The 19288-nt window shown below is 37.6% G+C and overlaps 1 non-coding gene across 1 annotated transcript; it reads left to right on the forward strand.

Annotated features, from left to right (window-relative positions):
- The first annotated feature begins 1075 nt into the window (after nt 1-1075).
- LOC141644566 (small nucleolar RNA R71) lies at nt 1076-1182 on the forward strand. Its single transcript, XR_012544179.1, has one exon. It is a non-coding gene; the product is annotated as a small nucleolar RNA R71 (small nucleolar RNA).
- The last annotated feature ends 18106 nt before the right edge of the window (nt 1183-19288 follow it).

Genomic DNA, 19288 nt, shown 5'->3' on the forward strand with positions numbered 1-19288 from the left:
TTGGGCTTGGCTTGACGACTTGGAAAAGGAAGTCTAATCACAATGGGCTCCTTCTCTTTGGCCTTGTCTTCATTTTTCTTTGAACTTTCTTCTTTTGATGATTCCCCTTCTTTGGGGCTTTGCACAATTTCTTCCTTTTCACTAGCTTGCACAACTTCATTCTCAACTTGCTTCTTCGGTGCCTCATATCTTGTACCACTTCTCAAGTGAATGGCACTAACCGTTTCATGTCTAGGGGGATTACTTTGAGGTGGTAATTGCCCCTTTTGTCTTTGTGAGCTTGAAGATGCTAGTTGAGTCAATTGTGTTTCCAACATCTTGGTGTGAGCTAGAATGTTGTTGATGGTGGTGTCCTTTGCTTGGCTATCTTTTTGCATTTGAGTGAAAAATTCTTGTTGATTTTTTTGCATTTGGAGGACCGCTTTTTGGACATCAAAACCTTGGTCATTTTGGTGATTGTATGTATGGATTTTGATTTTGGTAACCTTGGTTTTGATTGTAAAAGGGTCTTTGATTTTGATTCCTCATGGGTGGTGGAGTGTATGTTGTTTGAGGGTTTTGAACATTTTGGCTTTTGTATGAGAGATTTGGATGGAACTTGGTGTTTTCATTGTAAAAATTTGAATAAGGGGTACCACTTTTGTAAGCTTGGAAAGCATTAACTTGTTCGGTTGTTCCCCTACACTCACTTGGGTCATGACCCAAAGTTCCACAATTCTCACATATCCCACTTGGGATTGATGAGGATGCCGTCATGGCATTGACATGATGCTTTGATGATTTTGAGTTTTCCTCAAGTCTAGCCATAGCTTGTTCAAACTTCAAGTTGATTGTGTCAATGTGAGCACTAAGTTGAGCACCCAATTGAGTAACGGAGTCCACTTCATGCTTTCCTCCTCAAGTAGACTTGCGAGGTCTACTATATTGTGAATTATGGACCGCCATTTCCTCAATCTTGTTCCATGTTTGATTGTCATCAACCTCGGTGAACATTCCATTTGATCCCATATTGAGAATGTTCCTTGAATCTTCATATAAACCATTCCAAAATTGTTGCACTAAAAACCATTCGCTAAGTCCATGGTGAGGACATGAGCGACAAATACCTTTGAACCGCTCCCAAGCCTCATACAAAGATTCTTCATCCCTTTGCTTGAAACCCGTAATTTGAGCTCTTAGCATGTTAGTCTTTTCCGGTGGGTAGAATTTTTGGTAGAAAGCTAGAGCTAACTTCTTCCAAGAATCTATTCCAAGGGTGGCCTTATCAAGGCCCTTCAACCATTGCTTTGCGGTGCCGATTAACGAAAAAGGAAATAAGACCCATCTAATTTGGTCTTGAGTCACGCCCGTTTGAGAGATAGCATCACAATAATCGCAAAAGGTTTCCATATGAGAATGAGGGTCCTCACTAGGCATTCCCCCGAATTGGCTCCTCTCAACTAGTTGGATGAAGGCGGACTTGGCAATAAAATTACCGGTGAGATGTTGCGGTGTAGGAGTACCATTTGGTAGATTCTCCTCGGTGGGTATAGAGTGTGACGAGAATTTAGGCATTGTAGGTGGATTTTGTGGGATATTGTGTAATGGGTTTTCTTCTCCTTCTATTGCGAAAGGATTGACAAACTCACTAGTGGGTTGAACAACTTCACCAACACCTCTCAAATTCCTCCTAACAAGTCTCCTATTATTCGTCAAGGTTCTTTCGATTTCACGGTCAAAAGGTAACAAATCACTTTGTAACCTTCTAGACATGCAAAATATCAAACAACTCAAAAACAATTAGAACAAACCTTGAGGAGTTTTACTTCCCCAAGGTGAAGAAAGACACAACTAATAACAATAAAAAGAAATCTTAAATCAATTAAACACCGTCCCCCGAACGGCGCCGCCATTTTTGATCGGGGCCATTTCGTGTTCACAATTAAGTATATGTGGTCGTTGGTCAATGGTCGATACAAAACACAATTTATACTTCACAAACAACTCTACAATTAGTAAAGAGGCAAGTAAAGGTCGGATCCCAAGGGACGGGTATTGAAATGAGAATTCTATTGTAACTAGTAGTGTATAGGGGTGTCACAAATTGGGTTGGTGTAGAAGGTCACTAAACTAAAATAACAATGAAAATAAACTAGCAAGATGAATAAAATAAGGGGTGTAAACAATTGATTAAAAGCACTAGGGTGTCATGGGATCATAGGGGAATCATGGGATATGATCATACAAACATGTTCTCAAATTATAAGCAAGCAATTATTGTTGTGATGGATTGAGTTGGGTTATATCTTACAATCCTAGGAAAGTTTGGGTCCCGGAGCCGAATCGATTAGATTGTACAACACCTACAAGTCGACTTAATCTTTTCTACTCAACACATGCATGGTCTAATAAGACTCGAGTTGGGTTATGTCTTACAAGTCTCATTGAAAAGATAGAAGATGATAGTAAATGCAAGGATTCATAGGCTTAGCATTTCATCAAATATAACATGTGCATGTATTAAGATCAAAACAAGCAAGCAAATAAGATATGAAAGCATAATGATTTAAGCATGAATCATTCCCCATGATGGTTTCCCCTAATCACCCATTAAACCCTAGCTAAGAGACTACTCACTCATTATCATGTTGATCATGCTAGCAAGGTTGTCAATCATACCAACAATATGAAACATGATGAATAAATGAAATTAATTAACAATAATTAAAAAGGGATTAAGAGATTATACCTACTAATGATTCCAATAATAAAGCAAGAATAATAGAAGTACTTGAATGATAGATTGAGAGGTTGTCAATCTCCCAATAATAACCCAAATAATCTTCAATTACCCAAAATAAAGGAAGAACAAGAGAGAGATTAAAGAACTAAAACTTGGATTAAAACTTGATTAATACTTGATTACAATATTGAAAAGAGATTTGATTGATATTAACTACACTAATTATTGATAAGAAGAATATGCTCCTCTAATTAGCCTAATGGGGTATTTATAGTGAAAATTAGGGAAGATGCATTAGGGTTAACTAAGGGCTAAACTAGTAATTACACTTTTTAAGTTGAGCAAGGAGGACCCGGTATTTTCTGAGAGAAGGGCTTCTCTTTTCGTAGCTTGAAGAATGAAATCCGTGCTGTGCAGGAATCCGTGCGGATTAGGGTCGGGACGGCCGGATTTGGGCGGTGCAATCCGAGCGGATTCGGGAGAGGGACGCTCGGATTGTTGAGGGGGAATCCGAGCGGATTCCAAGGAGGGACGCTCGGATTGTGCTGGCTGGACGGGCGGATTGTCTGCAATCCGTTCGGATTGTTGGTCAGCGTCAATTCTTCTACTTTTCTTCCCTTTTCTTCATAAATTCCTTGGGGATTTCCTTGGGGACGCAAGGATCCTTTCTCAACATTGTTCTTCTACTATGATATGTACAAAGGCCTTCTAGTCTTGTCTCTTCTTGATGCTTGGTCATTGAATACAATCAATTTAGCCTCGTTTTGCCATGAAAATGCAAGATTCTTACTCCTTTCCTACCAAGGGATCAAAATCTCAAAGAATATGCAAAACAAAGAACTAAAGATAAGAAATGACCCAAATAGGCACTAAAAAGCATGGAAACAATGGTAATTCGGGGGCTAAATATGCGCCAATTATGGTCACATCAAAATACCCACGATTCCTTCGAAGGGCAAAAAAGAGGGGAATACCCATACATAATTTGTAGATAAATTGAGCGAAATAGTGTGACGATTTGAGACCTAATTGGGTCATGAGAGCCGTAGGAGACTGTACCCGGACGGAGTCTTAGCACACGGTCAAGTAAGGGTGGGTTTGTGGCGCATCCTGAGGTGCGACAATCCAAAGTTCCGACTACAAATTCCGGGTAGTAATTAAGTTCTCTCTACCTCTCTTGTATTCAATTTATGGTTCATTTTCGTTGATTAATTTTAGTATTGGAATCGTTGTTGTTTACTGTTAATCTTTTAGTTATTTGTATCCGAAATTTACTCGTTCTTAATTGAAGGTTGCAATTTCAGTTTATAATTTTGTTATCTTAATATGGCCTGAGATTGTTAACTATGCTAATTGTGTCATTCTGGCTTAGTTTGAGTCGCATAATCCGAGTAGCAACTAGTTTTAGATTAATCTCTGCGAATTGGGGTTAGCCTAAGTTAGGAGTAAAGTTTGGTCAGTTAATCTTTAGATAGTGACGACATTGAAGGGATTAATTGGGTTAATGACGTCTTCTTGGTTCGATAATGCTTTTAATCTGGTCTTTAGTAGGGTGCGAAAAACTTACACTGGTTGGTTAGTTTAGAACTGATTTAGGCTTACTTCAGGTCAGTTGTAATCTAAGAGAAGATAGGGAGCTCTTGTTATCTTGGATTCCGTAGTTAGCCTATAAATAAACTTGAGATTTGACGTAAACAATAATCGGTTGACAAGCTAAGATTACCAGTAGAATATGTGCTTAATGGGGTATTTAACTTCTAGTATTTAGTTCTGTTAGTTCATTTAAAATCACAAATGAAACCCCCTAGTCGTAAATAATGTTATTAGCCGTAAATATGTAAATAAATGGTATATATGTAAGTTAGTGAGTAAAAGTACTCAATAGTTAATTAGTTTTTCCAGTCACTCCGTGGGATCGACCCTACTTACCCTGTACTATGTTTATATTTTTGAGGTTAAGATAGATTTATAAATTATTAATTTGTATACGCTTTACGACACGTACCAAATTTTGGCGCCGTTGCCGGGGAGATTGATGTTAGAATTAATTTTCTATATAGTTTGTAAGTTTAACACTAACTTTCATTTATATATATACTCTAGGTTATTTTTTTAGCTAGATTTTCTTGGATGGACACTTTGAGTGGATGACTTGTTAGCTAACTAGTTTTGCATGTTATTTGTTTTCGTGTTCCTCTTATTTTTGAATCTTGGCAGATTTATAGTTTGTAATGAAAAAATTTATCATGGATTCTACATAGGTGGAGATTTGGGTAGACGACATGTTTCCTAACCATTTGTTTTCGTGTTGTTTGTTCTTATTTCTTCCTAATATTTTAAAATCTTATTGTAGTATTATTTCTTCCTGATAGGCGTGATGGCTATTCATGACATAATCATAGACAAAATTTAGAAATATGGAGCTTAGGAATTGTGGACTTACTAAATTGGTTAATTGATAGAATGCTCATAGGAAGGAATTTGAGTTAGATAATAGTATGTGATCTGAATGTTGAGACTTTGAGGGTGTGCATATTTTTGGATGAACATTGGGTAGAGTGACGTTTTTTTTTTCCAGGGAATACTAGCCTAGCTAACTACTTGCTCTCTGTTTTACGTTTCCTCAGCCCTTATCATCTTCACTTATAGCCAATCGTCTGAATCACCTCTTCCTTATTTATGTTCCCTTACTTTAACCAAAGTGTGAGGGATGAGTTGTTTGAAGTTGTGGATTGTTATTTAGTTATTGAGTTATTAAGGGATACAGTGGCTTTAATTATTTGAGATATCTATAAGCTGACATTTGAGGAAAGATATTTGAGGAGCTGAGTATATTTGAAAATTGAAGTTTTGAGTTGCACTTGCTTTGTACATTTGATGGAAATAGATGTAGTATTGTCTGTATTAGCGGTTGATGCTGAGAGCGTGAGGTCTTATTGTTGGATGAAATGGTTCAGAAAGTTAGTTTAGAGAGAGTTATTGAACTGGCTGTGGAGGAACTAGCTGATGCTTAGAAGATACCTCAAACTATGTCGAGCCGCGACATTAAACTAAGCGCTTCTTGGGAGGCAACCCAAGCTTATATTTTTATTGCTTTCATGTGTGTTTATTTTATATGCTTTCTTAATTACTTAGTCGAGTCGGCTTAAGTGCCTCCCTGAGTTTCGTAACCTTTGTAGGAGGATGTTAATAGTGTCGGTTGCACAAAAAAATTAGTTTAGATAAAGAATAAAAATTGTTGCTTAGCTTAAGTATCATGGGTTATTTCGCTTCCTCCATATTTCACGGATCTTTTTCAAATGCTTTGATTTGCAGGGATTAGAATACATATATCGTTGTTGGGATGCTGCCAGTTGATGATGTGATCAAGCAGGCACTGCTGCCTTGCTAGACGTCATGGCACGTCGTCGATCAGTCCTACTTGGAGGCTGCAATACTCACTGATGAGCACCTTCCTTATAAATATGCTGCTATTGAGAGCTTACTTGGCTGACCAGGATAGAATGTTACCAAACATTAAAGCATCTAGCTGTGCATGCTTCTTTTGAATCCGCTAAGTACCTTTATCCCTCTTATTTTTATTTTATGTTTAATCTCATCGAGGACGATGTCGAATTTAAGTGTGGGGGAGAGGCAAGCTAATAATCTTAAAAATTAGGTCAAGTTGAAATTTTTGTTGCGAATAAGTTCTGTTTATGAGAATTCTGGTCGGAATAATGCAGCTGATGGTGAATTTATGTCAGGCCTGGTGAATATTGTATTGTGTGCTGAAAATGGAGTCTGGCGGGTTGCCATGTATATTTTTGCAGCACTTTCAGGTTGCTTAATTTTTGGATATGTCCGTTTTTAGGGGCGGTGGTGTCAAAATTTGGTCAGAAATTGGTACTTGACAAGTAAAAAAGACCTTGTTTTTATTGGACTTACTAGACTAGGGAGTCGACGACGAACTCTAATCTAACATCTTTTCAAAATACTAACTTTTAAAACTAATTTTACTAATATTAGTAGTATACTAAATAAACGTTATGAAGTCGTGTATACAAGAGTTTTTCCTCCATTTTGAACTTGGATTGATTAATTAAGTGATATACATATTTTAAATCTCCTTTAGATTAGAATTATAAAGCACTTAATTTGGCTACCTTTATTACACTTTTAGTTGACTCTAGAGTGTGCGAGCGTAAGCCGGTCTTATTAACCAATTTACTATCATAGGTGACTCCCGTTTTAAATTCTTGACCTCAATTCTATTCGGTGCCCGAGTGATTAGGCCCTTAGGGGAACCCAATCAATGTATTGGGAGAATGCCTAATGACTTGTCCGGATGAACGGGATCCATTAGTCGAAAACTCGCTACAAGGGACACTCGGTATATCCACGGGTACAGAATGTGGATGGTGGAGATTCAAAAGAATGAAAAATGAAAGGAAAAAAAATTTGAAAAAAAAAAGAAAAAAAGGAAAAAAAAAACAGAAGGAAAAATATGAAAAAAATTGAAAAGAAAATGAATGAAGGAAAAAGACGTGAATGATGTGGTGTTGGATGTGTGTTTTGGTGGTAAGTTAATTGAGGTATGACGGGTACACTTGAATGCTCGGGAGAACGATCCCCGTACTATGTACTAGAAAGTAAATCCCCTTCCCCTAGGACCTTAAATTGCCGAACCCCTCCTCTATTCGTCAATACACTTGCACGCGCTCACGAAGATAGTTGGAACGAGTGTATTTCTAACGCATTTATTTATCATTATAATTTAGAAGCGGTTTAAAATACTTATGTTGGCTAATTAGTTGGTTGTATAGTTTGAAGTGGAGGGAAAATTTCGCATATGTTGCTTTCTAATCTAACTATAAATGATTTCCGTTGACCTCACTAACTCAAATAAAATGATTTCTAAAAATATTTTAGTTTGTCGTCGATAAACTTGTTTGGTTAAGTCTAAAATATTTGAGGTTGATACTTGTTCATAGCGCATGTTTTGTCATTATCGAGGGCGACAACAAGCTAAGTATGGAGGAATTTGATAAGCCTATAATTATATATGTTTTTACCCACTATTCGTATATTGTTAATGTCGTCTTTCGTATTATTTGAGCTATATTATTGTATATTCGTTAGGTTCGAGATTTAATTACCGATATATTATTTTAAATGTAAACGGGCTTACTTAGTGTATTTTACTAATACCAGATTACAGCTCAAGAGGAAATGGGCCGAGCCAAGAAATGGAAGGCGAGTCAGACGCAGAGCAAATAAGTATGAGTTGCTAAAAGAGTAATTAAAGACCAAAGAAGGATGGGCCAAGCAATTGACGTCAATAAAATGAGAAAAATATATGTGGGCCAAGTGATGGACGATGCATTAAGCCTTTGTGCAATAAAGTGGACCAAATGAAGGAAAGAAACCAAAATAAGAGCACTAAGAGGATTTGCACGTGTGAACATGAGCAAGAAGGCAAGATGCTGCGGGAAATTAGAAGGTTAGGCGAAGCTCGTCAATGGAAAATCCAACTATCTCGGATTCTCAAATTTTATCCTCTTACCGTAATTCTACCTACAAAATCTATCTTATTCCTTGCAAAATCTATCCCGACCTTGGTAAGTATAAATACCCACGATTCCTTCGGAGGGGAAAAAAGAGGGGAATACCCATACATAATTTATAGATAAATTGAGCGAAATAGAGTGGCGATTTGAGACCTAATTGGGTCGTGAGATCCGTAGGAGACTGTACCCGGTCGGAGTCTTAGCACACGGTTGATTAAGGGCGAGTTTGTGGCGGATCCTGAGGTGTGACAATCCGAAGTTCTGACTACAAATTCCAGGCAGTAATTAAGTTCTCTCTACCTCTCTTGTATTCAATTTATGGTTAATTTTCGTTGATTAATTTTAGTATTGGAACCGTTGTTGTTTACTGTTAATCTTTCAGTTATTTGAATCCGAAATTTACTCGTTCTTAATTGATGGTTGCAATTTCAGTTTATAATTTGTTATCTTAATATGGCCTGAGATTGTTAACTATGCTAATTGTGTGATTCTGGCTTAGTTCGAGTCGCATAATCCGAGTAGCAACTAGTTTTAGATTAATCTCTACGAATTGGGGTTAGCCTAAGTTATGAGTAAAGTTTGGTCAGTTAATCTTTAGATAGTGACGACATTGAAGGGATTAATTGGGTTAATGACGTCTTCTTAGTTCGATAATGCTTCTAATCTGGTCTTTAGTAGGGTGCGACAAACTTACATTGGTTGGTTAGTTTAGAACTGAGTTAGGCTTAGTTCAGGTCAGTTGTAATCTAAGAGAAGATAGGGAGCTATTGTTATCTTGGATTCCGCATTTAGCCTATAAATATACTTGAGATTTGACGTAAACAATAATCGGTTGACAAGCTAAAATTACCAGTAGAATATGTGCTTAATGGGGTATTTAACTTCTGGTATTTAGTTCAGTTAGTTCATTTAAAATCACAAATGAAACCCCCTAGTGGTAAATAATGTTATTAGCCGTAAATATTTAAATAAATGGTATATATGTAAGTTAGTGAATAAAAGTACTCAATAGTTAATTAGTTTTTCCAGCCTCTCCGTGGGATCGACCCTACTTACCCTGTACTATGTTTATATTTATGAGGTTAAGATAGGTTTATAAATTATTAATTTGTATACGCTTAACGACACGTACCAGTAATGCCCCTGCTACCTTCCAAAGGTGCATGATGGGGATATTTTCTGAGTATATAGAGTCTATTATGGATGTCCTTATGGACAACTTTAGTGTCTATGGAAGTGATTTTGCTAACTGTCTGTCAAACCTTGATAAAGTGTTGCAGCGCTGCATTAAGGTTAATCTTGTGCTTAACTGGGAGAAGTGCCACTTCATGGTCAACGGGGGAGTTGTCTTTGGGCACTTAGTTTCTAACAGGGGTATTAAGGTTGACAAAGCAAAGGTGCAAGTGATTCAGCAATTACCTCCTCCTGTTAATGTCAAAGGAGTGAGGAGTTTCCTTAGTCATGCTGGCTTTTATCGCCGGTTTATCAAGGACTTTTCAAAAATTGCTAAACCTCTTACACAGCTGTTGCTTAAGGATGCCCCCTGTGCATTGCTGATGAATGTCTTTCTGCTTTTAACAGGTTGAAGCAGGCCTTGATTTCGGCGCCGATTATACAGCCTCCCAACTGGGACTTGCCGTTTGAGATTATGTGCGATGCTAGTGGCTATGCACTAGGAGCGGTGCTAGGCCAGAGGAAAGACAAAGCTTTGAATGCAATATACTATGCGAGCCGAACTCTGGATGAGGCTCAAGTGAAGTACACCACCACTGAGAAAGAGCTGTTAGCTGTGGTTTATGCGCTAGAAAAATTTTGTTCCTATTTGATAGAGTCAGAAGTTACTGTTTTTACTGACCATGCAGCGTTGAGGCACCTTCTTGCTAAGAAGGAAGCTAAACCACGACTGTTAAGATGGATACTCCTTCTTCAGGAGTTTGATTTGCTGATCAAAGATAAAAAGGGTGCTGAGAACGTAGTAGCTGATCATCTGTCGCGACTATCACAGCAAGAGGAAGAAGATTCCTTACCTATGGATGATTCTTTTCCCAATGACTCTCTATTTGCTGTTTTGTCTTCTATTATTAACCATGACCCTTGGTATGCAGATTTAGCTAATTATGTTGTTAGTGGTCCGCTGCCACCTAATATTTTTTATCAGCAGAGGAAGCGTTTTCTCTATAACGCTAAGCAGTACTTTTGGGATGATCCTTATTTATTTAAGGAGTGTGCAGACAGTCTCTACAAACGGTGTATTCCGCAATGGGAGACCAAGGCAATCTTGGAGGGCTGTCATTCATCCTCTTATGGTGGTCACTACGGTCCATCGCACACCGTGGCTAAGGCACTTCAGTCTGGTTTTTATTGGCCTACTTTGTTTGCTGATGCTTAGGTTTTTGTTTCAGCTTGTGATGCTTGCCAACGCTCCGGGAATATTTCTAAGAGACATGAGATGCCACAAAATGGTATCCTAGAGGTCGAAGTTTTTGATGTCTGGGGCATCGATTTCCAAGGACCCTTCCCGTCTAGCAAAGGTACTAGGTATATCTTGGTAGTTGTCGATTATGTGTCTAAGTGGGTGGAGGCGATTGCTTCACCTAATTGTGATGCCAAGACCGTGATTAAAATGTTCAAAAAGATTATCTTTCCCCGATTTGGTGTCCCTAGGGTCGTCATTAGTGATTGGGAAATGCATTTTAAAGAAAGAAATTAACTTCTATTTTGTCTAAGGTTGGTGTCCAACACCAGCGCGGTTGGGGTGTTATCCCCAAACTAGTGGGCAAGTCGAGGTCTCTAATCGAGAGATTAAAGAGATTTTAGCTAAGGTAGTTTATAAATCACGGAAAGATTGGAGTCTTAAACTGGAAGACACATTATGGGCTTATCGGTCTGCCTTTAAAACACCGATTCTTGCATCACCATATCGGTTGGTTTATGGAAAGTCCTGTCATTTACCTGTTGAGTTAGAGTGTAAGGCTTGGTGGGGTTTTGATGAACTTAACTTTGATCCTAAGTTCTGTGGTCATAACCGTTTATTGCAGCTAGATGAACTGGAGGAGTTTAGGCTAAATGCTTATGATAGCTCACGCATCTACAAAGAGAAGACGAAGAGATGGCACGACAAATGGATCATACCTCGAGAATTTCATGTCGGGCAGAAGGTGTTTCTGTTTAATGCTCGACTGTGCTTATTTCCTGGCAAGCTGAAGTCCATGTGGAGTGGCCCTTATACAGTGATAGCTGTCACTAAGTTTAGGTCAGTTGAATTAGAAAATTCTGAGGGAAATAGGTTCAAAGTAAATGGACAATATGTGAAGCATTACCATGAGGCAAATGATGCAGATAACCGAGTTGATGTCCTGTACTTCGACAATCCTGATGAGCCAGCTAATTGAAGTTGTTCAACAGGAAGGGTATTATTTGTAGACACATTATCTGGGTTTACTCTGGGAAACAAGTTCACACTTTGCCTGATAAGTACATCCTTATGCGGTGGACCAAGAATGCATACAAGATCCCTCTTTATGGTCTATATGGTGAGTTAATGGATAACTTTGATGCCACTGATTTACGAAAGCTGGAGATGTGCAAGTTATGGTCAGAGTTTTACGCGACTATCGGTGTGCTAAAAAAATGTGCCTACCAATGACATCACTGATCTTGTTGACACACTGAAGCAATTTAGGGTCAAACTCAATCCGCAATCAGACTCAATGACCAAAGAGCAGGTGTTGGAGATGCTTCTTGGATGCAGTTCCTCAACTGAGGTGAGGATTCTACCACCTCATCAGGCAAAGAACAAGGATAGTGGGAAGAGAATGATCTCCAAAAACCAACAATGCATAGCTAAAGCGGAGAAGCCTAAAAGGCTTTGCCGTAATTGCAAACAAATGGCTCACCAGGATATGCGTAACTGTCCTAATGCTTTTGTACTTGATGCTGACAATAAGGTATGCTCACCATGTCAAGTCTCTGTATGAAGGTTTTATATATGGTCTATGGTCCCGAGTCAGAAACAATACCATACGTTATTAGAAATAATATCACACCTTGTACCAAACAGTATCACTGTTTCAGGACAACAGAATGTGATATTGTTTGTAATGGTCACGAGACATAAATAATATCACACGTTATTATAAAAAATATCACTGTTTATATAAAACAATATCACTGTTGCACCTTATTTTTATATTTTCCTAGGACAATTAGAAACAATACCACATGTTATAAGAAATAATATCACACCTTATACTAAACAATATCACTATTTAATTATATCAAAATGTTATTGTTTCTTATGGTCGCGAGTGACAAACAATATCATACGTTATTAGAAATAATATCACTCCTTATATAAAACAATATCACTGTATTCATCTTATTTTTGTATTTTCAAGGGGAGTTCTGATGAGGATGACGCTGTATAGTTGATCGGTCGAAGGATTTATTGTTGATGGCGCTCATTAATTATAGCAGCAACAAATAGACGACATATTTTATTACTAGTTTATTATATACACCACAAACTTCATTATTAGAGTATAGAGTATACGTTACTTTTATATAGAATATACTCGGGTATAATATTGGATCATTTTATTCGTCTCAGTTGTGTTATTTTTTGTATTATTGTGATACTGAGAAACAATATCACACTTTATATTTAAAAATTTCACATCGTACTTTAAACAGTATCACTACTTCAGTAGTACTTTTACATGCCTATTTGTTTTAAAAATTTTAAAACTTGTTTTTTGTCTGTTGTCAAAGTACATCACACCCAGTGTATAGATATTTCACTAATTGTGAAACACTATCACAAACGTCAAATTAAAATATCGCAGTTTATAATAAACAATATCACATTATTGTTATTTACAATTATTATGCTTCTTCTATTTTTGTAACACAATATCAGCCTGTGTACACAACAATATCACAACATTCTGAAAAACAATATATCAAAGTAAAGATTAAAATATCCATATCCATTTATTATGATTTTGCTGTTTTCTAACACGATATCAACCTGTGTACACAACAATATCAAAACACTCGAAACACAATTTCACACAATATCACTAACTTTGTGATATTGTTTAGCAAACTGTGTGATATTTTTGGTAAGCAATATCACAACAATTATAGCACAATATCACACCACACTTGAAAGAATATCACACTTTACCTATTGTTATATCAGATCCAAAAGAGCCACAACTACTTTACCATTATAAGAAGTTACCATTAGATTCCTTGTCCTACTAACATTACATTCTATTTAGTTTAATTACAACTTTCTGCAAACAAATCTACTAATCCTAATTCCTCCCTCTACCTCTACCTCGGTTCTTATGATTTGCAACAGTCTTTACCTTACCACGTTTGTATGTTATTGTGGGCTCGTTTTTACCATCTTCACCATCTTTTCCGGAATCAGCTCCTCTGTAAAGCAAATACATAATAATAGTCAGTTATTATTGACAATAATTATAGTAAGTGCAAATTACTTTATACCTTTTTTGCATTAAAAAACTGTAAATGCTTTGGTTTTACCTTTTCCTAGGAGATTGCCAAAGAATTGGCAATTCTGTGTTAATAATGGGTATCTTTGTACAATCATTTGTTGCTGTTTCCGAAACATCTTCTTTATTTGCCTCCTGGTCAACAACATCAACCTTCTCTTTTATCTGAACTTCAACCTTTGGTACTTCCTCCTTCTCAACAATTTTCTCATTGCCCTTCACATTTTCGTTGTTCTTCCTCTTTTGCTTTAATGTCTTCCAAAGTTCCTCCTTTCCAGCTGAAAATTCTTTTACCTTTTCGATCAAAGATGTCCTGTTCTCATTATGTCAGCTAAAAGCAATGATGCTGCCATTTCTAGCCAGTAGTATCGCCTATACACTTTCTGGTCCAAGTCGGCTTCAAACATTAAACCCTCATACCGTATCATGTGCATCATTAAGAAGTTACCAGACTCAGTATTGTTCATCTATGTCTTTTGCCAAGGGAAGTTGATGTTGACAATGTCAAACGTTATTATATCATCCGCTCCTTCAACATTCTTCTTTGCTAGGTAGTCACTCATGTGTTCAGCCTACATTATTAAGCTTAACCATTAGTGATAATTTCACACACACTTAAATCCATTATTTCAATGTTAATATACATCAATAATTTAAAGAAATATCAATTAATCATACCACCAAATCTGCAATTTTGTGTATTTGTGCTTGCTCCCAGTCGGCGTACTCTATGTTGTCCAGCACTTCCACTGTCTCGGTTTTGAAATTTATACAAACACAGAAATAATGTTCTTTCCATACCATTGGAATAAAAACCAGATCTACTTCCAGGTTAAAGGGAATTGTGTTTCTTCTAATGAATTCGCCCCATTCTCCGAACATTTTTTCTTTAATCAATTCCCTGTCTCCAGTTCCTTCGGTTTTTATTTCATGTTGCGTATATATATGTTAAAAGTTCATTTTGTTTATAGAGTTATTACATTTAATCAAACTAAATTGACAGCTTACCATGTGTCGAATCCCAAAAAAACATTAAACTTGTTTCACATTTCTCTGTGTGCTCAATCTGGTTCAGAATTAGCGACCAACATTCAATGACATTGCTACTGACGTGCTCATTTGGAAGCAATAACAATATATCGTGTCTGACAAGATATTGATCATTACTGAATTTTCTAACCACCTCACTGCTCCAAACATTAACGCAAAACGGATTAACATAGTCCAAACAATATCACAGTAATCTAAAAACAATATCACACCCCTAAAGAAACAGTATCACAAAAAACAGCAGTTCTGATATATTCATAGATTTTAAAAGAACCATACTCTAATGGGAAACTGTGATCGTCGAATAGGCAGTAGTCAAGCACTTATTTCCTCATGGTCAACATCTTTGCACACAGTGATTTGTTGGCCTTCATAAACTTATGTGCAGAGTGAGACCCGCTAATTATCTAACATCAGTTATATCACTAGGATAGTTTAAAAAAAGATCTAGTTCTAGTCACCTCTTTACTCGGGACGAGTAAAGGTTCGGTTTGTGGATGTTTGATGTGACTCTTAATTGTGCCCATTTAGTCTCCTAATTTAGCCTATTTTGCATACTATTATAATATTTCATGGCCATTTTATCCGTCAAATACTTTCTATTTTGCTTTCCTAGTACATTTTATATGTCTTATAGGAAAGGAGATAATTTGGCGGAATTCCCGTGTCTCGCGCACATTCGGGAGCATGTTGACGATCTTAGATGGACTAGTATGAAGAGGAGTCAATAACGATGACCGATGAAGTAGGAATAAAGAGTACCCGTAGATCATAGGCCCTAAGCAAGACGGTGGAAAACTGCTGCAGGATCCGTGCGTCTTAAGCACAAGACGGGGGGATTGCCCTATCCAGATCTGAGCGGCCCGAGCATTGAGATGAGCAGATCATTGACTCTTGATCCGAGTGTCTCCCTAGCAAGACTAACGGACCCCTTCACAATCCGGCAGTGCTCCAAGCTGATCCGAGCGGATCATGGTGGGAGTAGCTACATGATATGCACATCTCCCTCGAGACTTGCAATTCTCTATTTAAAACTTAGCATTGTTATTTACTAATCCACATTTGCTTAACCTAATGATGTAATACTATATATTTACTCCATTTGTAATAATCGAAGGAGGAGAGGAGGTTCCTATACTAGAAAATCCTCTTAGATTAGATTAGGAGTAGATTAGAATAGATGAATCTCAACCATTCCACATTAATCTTTCCTTAATTATTGTTCAAGTTTATTATTATTGGGTAACTGAAGATGATTGGGTTATTATTGGAGAATTGACAACTCTTCATCAATCAATCAAGTTCTCTTCTATTATTCTTTCCTTTCCATTTATTCATCTCAAGTTTGGTATAATTTCTTTACTCTTTACTCTTTATTGTTTATTTCCTCATTCTCTTATCATGTTTATACTTGTTGTGATGATTGACAACATTAATGACATGTTTCCCATGATAACTAGTGAGTAGTTATTTGACTAGGATTAGTGGGTAATTAAGGGAAACCAACATGGGGATTGATTCATGCTTAATCTAATATGTTTTCATAATTAATTTGCTTGCTTGTTGTGATTTCAACAAATGCACATGTTATGTTTGATAAAATGCGAGCCTATGAATCCTTGCATTTTTACCCATCACCTACCTTTTCAATGAGGCTTGTAAGCATATAAACCAACTCGAGCCTCATTAGACCATGAATATAGTAGGATAGGAAGGATTAAGTCAACTTGTAGGTGTTATACAATCCAATCGATTCGGCACCGGGACCCAAACCTTCCTAGGGATTGTAAACTTATACACGAACTCGATCGCATCACAATAATAAATGCTTACTATATAAATGAGAGTATGTTTGTATGATCAACTCCCATGAATCCTCTATGATCCCATGATATACTAGTATCCTTTATTATTTGTCTACACCTTTACTTGCTTTATTGCTTGTTTTACTTTGTCGCTTGCATTAGTTTAGAACACAACTACAAACCCCAAATCAATTGTGACACTAGCATAAATTGAGATAGATAGACTTAGAACCCAAAGCACACCGTCCCGTGGATCGACCTCGACTTAACCACTAACTAGTTGTTTGTTGAGAATATAAATGTGTTTTATGGAGTGAACAATGACTCGCTTCTTACCATCAAAATGGCGTCGTTGCCGGGGACGGTGTTATGTGATTAAGTTCTTACTTGTTTGTCTATTTTAATTGTGCTTTAACCTTGAGGAACTTATTCCTCAAGGTTTGTTCTTACCATTTTATTATAGTTTCCATGCTTGTAGTTGTTTTCTTGTCTTAGCTATGATGGCTCAAGACTTCACACATGTATTATGTGGTGGATCTTTTGAGTATGACTACAATGGGTATGGGAAGTTTGAGGAGCAAGTCAACACAAACCTACCTTACAATTCATAAAATTAAAGTCCTAACAACTACCCCAACTTTTCCCACCCAAATCACCACATCCAATATCCACAAAAACCACCCACCCAATACCCATTTTACAATGAATTTAAAATGTCACAATACAACCACATTCACACCCACCCACAATAAGAAGATGAGCCCATTCAAAATATAATTCTCCAAATGGTGGGAGATCAACAAAAATTCTTCAAACAAATGCTAGAGGAGAGACAAAATAGGGACAATGTTCTTCAAAGCATTGTTACCCAAGTTGAGGAGTTGGAAATTCGAATTGCCCAAATAAAGGCAACCCAAGCAACCACTCCTCCCAAATCCTTCAACATTGTTCATGAATGTGAGTTTGAAGGAGTGACCTTTGATATGGAAGATGAGAATCGGGAAGAGCTAATCCCCTTGAGCTCTTGTGAATACGAAAGTGTTGTGTTTGACGAAGAAGACATGAGGTTGAGTAAGCCAATTACTTTTAGCCTTTGTGAGTATGAGGGTGTGACTTTTGATGTGAATATTGAGAGGGTGGCGGATGAATTATTGAAGAAAGATAAAGCCCCCATTTATGATTCATATGAAGGTAGCCATGATGACAGGACCGTGAAAGAATCTTATGAAGAATATGTGTCTTGTAAGGATCTTTGGAATAAGGGAGAAGAATGGACTTGTGGAATCACCTTACTTGAGGAGCCCATCCTTGAGAAATTCGAGGTATCCTATCATGAAGGAAATTAATGTCTCTTCCCTATTTCCTATGAAGACTATTTCACACCCACCATGGAACCTATGATTGTTGCAGATGATATGGTGGATCTTCTCCAAAAAGTCAAATCGTCATATAAAGGGTACTTGGTGGAAAACCTCAAGAACAAACTTGCAAATGAACTTAATTGTGGAGGTTTGGCATCCACAGTTCCAACTCTTAAAGTGTCCGGTCATCAAAGTTATGAGAATTCTCCTTCTTCCTTAGAAGGATTGAATAATCAAAGAGTTATCATCACCGAAACTAGAAGAGAAGTTGGTAAGTGGAAGTCTCCGGACAAAAATGAGCCATACTTCATTCCTTATGTTGACAAGAATCATGGGCATGTCGGTTAGAAGCATTTCAAAGATTCAAGTGCCAAGGGCAAAGTGAACGAAAGAATGAATGACAAACTTCCTTGGCCAAGCTTTATTTTGAGTTGGAGTAAACCATACTTATGCTTATTTGGGGCTTGCTCACAAGCCTTTGATCTTCTTCTAAGAGCCTTGAGCTCTATGGACAAAGCAAAGAATTTCAAACTAGTTTGGTGGAGTCCTATCTCAAACCACCATTTGTAAAATAAGCCTTCCCATAATTTTCGCATTGTATAGTATTGTATATACTTCTAATTTTCTTGCGTGAGAGAAGTCAGAGAGGGTTGCTTACCTATTCATTGAGCATGTTTTCAGAACATGATAAGAAGGAATCACAAAAGGGTTAAGGGAGACAAATTCAAAAGAAAGGAACAAGGATTTGCCGAAGAACGGCAGAAAACGCCCGTCCTGGCAGAAAGACGCTCGTCTTGAGCCATGCTACGAGCACGAATTGGCACTGTTTATGAATCTGCCCGGATTGTCAATAAGACGTGCGTCTTTGCCATAAGATGCTCGGACCGGCCTTGGGACGCTCGTCCTGGGAAACGTCCTAAGAAACTTCTTGCACTGGATGAGAATCTGCACGGATTCTCCAGAATCCGCTCCTCCCAGAAGAGATGCTTGTCTCCCCAGCAATCTGCTCGTCTTCAGCTAGGTGTAATTTTACACAACTCCCTGACTATGAATCAGTGCGTCCTCCCAATAAGACGCTCATATTGCAGCTTCAAGACGCTTGTCTTGTGCACGGGATGCTCGGATTGGCACATCTTTTTGCCAAAACCTCGAAATATCCGCCCGAGCCCGGCCCTGGTTCGCTGGTATCCAACCCCGTCTCCTTTATAAACACCCCCACCATCCCTCTTTTTCCTTATCTTATCTACTAAAAATCCAACATTATCATCTCTCAACAAAT

The sequence above is a fragment of the Silene latifolia genome, chromosome 2 (genome assembly GCF_048544455.1).
Source record: "Silene latifolia isolate original U9 population chromosome 2, ASM4854445v1, whole genome shotgun sequence".
Lineage (NCBI taxonomy): Eukaryota > Viridiplantae > Streptophyta > Magnoliopsida > Caryophyllales > Caryophyllaceae > Silene > Silene latifolia.